General features: G+C 38.9%; 1 protein-coding gene across 2 annotated transcripts in view; it reads right to left on the bottom strand.

The window, feature by feature from the left end:
* The window catches only part of LOC107725065 (CMP-N-acetylneuraminate-beta-galactosamide-alpha-2,3-sialyltransferase 4-like), a 26452-nt gene extending 24124 nt beyond the window's left edge, over window positions 1-2328 (bottom strand). Inside the window, exon 1 of one of the 2 annotated variants that reach the window (XM_016534206.1) lies at window positions 1848-2328. The gene's annotated coding sequence lies outside the window, so the exon portion shown is untranslated. The remainder of the gene's footprint in view (window positions 1-1847) is intronic. The other variant, XM_016534208.1, reaches the window with a different exon arrangement.
* Window positions 2329-3214: the final 886 nt, after the last annotated feature.

The following is a 3214-nucleotide window of genomic DNA, read 5'->3' as shown; positions in this document are numbered from 1 at the left end:
GTTGCCTGGGTTGCGTACGTATGTGTGGGGCGGAGCTATCAAAATAGAGGCGAGACCCTTTTGGGGTAGGGGCGTGTTTGTTTTGGTGATTTCAAATGTCAACATTGGCTACCAGAAATCGCTTACCCCACCTTTAATGCAAGGCATAGATCTGAAACTCATACATATGTCTGTGTCTTCTTGTAAATAAAAACAAACACAATCATCCTTTAGCAACAGACCGAGTCGCACTTCACATGTACCTCTAGTTCTTCAGACACAGACAGATGGTGGGCCAAAGTTAAACCGCTTTGTGTTTTTTCAGCTTCAAACAAAACTACACACAGATGAAGCTGAATCCAATTTGCAAATTCAAATGTTTAAAAGATAAAAGCGTTTAAAGGAAGAGCCACCTCAAACATCCTGTCTCATGTCCTCAACACAAATGTATTACCATGCAATTGCCTTTCAAAACATTGATAAAAAAGGTGTAATGCAATTTGAAGTGCCTTTAAAAGCTTGAGTGAATTGCTAATCATTACTTAACGTTTAGATGTTCTGTCCATCTTAGCCAGCCGTTCATGATGCAATCAGACCCTGACTTTCATAAGGATATGAGAGGAGAGAAGCATGTAAGACTGCCGGTCAAACTTGTCTCATGAGAAAGTACAGTTTTATTGGGTAACCTAAAAAGGTGCTTTATGCGGTACCTTCTAAATCAACCTGGATGGGTACAGTAAATAATACAGTAGCTCTAATTTTTACTTTATTTCACAAGTAACATTTGTCTGCTATACAGCAAAAAAATATTCTGGAATATTGTCAATGACTGCACATAATAATAACATTATTATACTGCTAAATAATAATAACAACAATAATAAACAAATCAACTTTTCCGTTTAAAGAATTACAAAACCATACACTTAAGTTTTACCTGACATACTTGCATTTGCGTCAAACAAACCTGTTTGCGAATCACCATCTTTTACATTTGCCTTGCAAATTGCCACAAACAACAACTTAACAAACAACCACAAAAAAAAATGTAGATACATGTAATAAGGATTTTTTTTCCAAGTAAGAAAACCAGATTTGAACCAGGTTTGCAGGTCTTGGTTCTCTTGGCTGGTTTTAGAGAGGTTCTAAGCCAGCAGTTAGATGAAGAGTTGCTTGCCCAGGCTGGGAGTCCAGCTAAACCAGCATAACCCAGCTAAGACCAGTAAAACATCTGTGTCTTAGTCTCTTTTTTTTTCTGCGTGATATTCTAGTTGTTAAAAGTTCTGGGTAAATGAAAGCGGTAAGTAAAAGTGCTGGGTTCAAACCACAGAATGAGTGCTGTGTTTCCTGAATCAACCCTTCTAAAAACCATTTAATCAATCCTTAACTGGTTTGCTGGTTTCCTAGTCAGACTGGTTCTTTTTTTTATTTTACCCAGCACTGGGTTGTCTTTAACCCAGTATTTTTTTAAGAGTGCAGAAAGGCCAGTTGTCAATCAGATAGACCAGCTAAAAAAAACAGCTTTGCCAAGGGAGACCAGACCAGCTTAAACCTGTTGATAAAAGCGTCATGTCAATGACAGAACTGAATTCAAACTAACCAAAATTTCATCACCACCAAAAGCCTTAGCTACTGCGCAACTGGCAACAAGAAGCTTAAATCTGAAACTTCTCACCAGACAGTTCTTCATGAAAGATAGAGTTGAACAAAGCGAACAAAATACTAAGAAATCATGTATGCGTTATTTTCGCATGCAATGGAAACGATCTCAAATCGAAGTGAGAGCTCCCTACGTAGACAACATGTTTGGGCATCCTCAACATGGAGTAGGCAGCGCACTTACTTGACTGAGACTTAGATCAACTTACCAGGGTGCACGTATCTAGATATAGTTAAAAACACAAAGATAGTCCGTAAAGTGAATGTGATTGTCCGGGTAGTCCCCCCCTCTCCCCCAGATCGAGCGCGCGGTGCAGTCACATCTACGAGCAAAGTTGTGCTGTTAAGTGTGTGTGCGCTCACGGGCGTCTTCGCTCTTCAGATGGGAGGCGCCGTTAGATGACTTCACTGATTTCAGCGTCTCCTTCAAACGTACAGAACGGAAACAGTCGCTTCGTTCGGCTCTCAGTAACATTAGTATCGTTCGCTCGCTGTTTTCGGGAGGCTCTTTCAGTGGGGTCACATCACTGTACTGCACAGAGTGTACCCGCTAAAGACTGCGCGACAGCGCATGCGCAAACGGGACGGACCGGGAGAGGGTTGTGCAGGAAAGTTCAGTCGGTCGTGTTATTATGATGCTGAAAACTAGCGCATTTATTCGTTACGTCTTCTGATCGGTCCGTTTTTGTTTCCTGAATCGTTTCACGCGTCATGGTTGTAATGATAGGTTGCATTGTGACAACTTACCCCCTGTTTTGTTGTCACCAAAGGTCAGCGTGTTCAAGGTCTTTCATCCTGGGCAAAGCTTTTAAAATAGTGTTTTGTAGCCAAGATACATATTGACAAATACACCTTCTCTGCGAGATAATGGTGTTACACCACAGCGCTGCGAATAAAGCAAGAATGAATGAATGTATAAATAAATGCATGCATAAATGTATAATGTAAGATAAGACAAAAGAGAGAAAGTGAGTGTGCATTGTAACAACAAAGTGTCACAAACATGGGAAGTTCCTGCTGGGAGAAACCACAACTAATACAATTCTGCAAAAAAAATTAACACCCTTTTTTTATCCGATATAAGTTTATGTTCCAGCTACACTGACACTGTTAACACATTTTCCAGGTTAAATAAATAAATATTATCACTTGCTATTTAATAAGCGCAGTTGGACACACAAATAAAATAAGGTTTTTCTTCAGCAATGCTGTTTACGCATTCAGTATTTGATGCAGTGACTCATGAGAACAAATTCCAAAGCAGTACGTTTTCATTGGTAAAGGCCTATATGATTAATATGAACAGTCATAAAAGTACATTTATTTGATATGAAAACAATAAAGTGAAAGAGTTTGTAAGATAAGACAAAAGAGAGAAAGTGAGTGTGCATTGTAACAACAAAGTGTCACAAACATGGGAAGTTCCTGCTGGGAGAAACCACAACTAATACAATTCTGCAAAAAAAATTAACACCCTTTTTTTATCCGATATAAGTTTATGTTCCAGCTACACTGACACTGTGTTAACACATTTTCCAGGTTAAATAAATAAATATTATCACTTACTATATAATAA

Source organism: Sinocyclocheilus rhinocerous, unplaced genomic scaffold, assembly GCF_001515625.1.
Source record: "Sinocyclocheilus rhinocerous isolate Xijiao unplaced genomic scaffold, SAMN03320098_v1.1 scaffold336, whole genome shotgun sequence".
NCBI classification, from domain to species: Eukaryota; Metazoa; Chordata; class Actinopteri; order Cypriniformes; family Cyprinidae; genus Sinocyclocheilus; species Sinocyclocheilus rhinocerous.
Note: the sequence above shows the minus strand (reverse complement) of the source record. Positions and strands in the feature narration are given on the sequence as shown.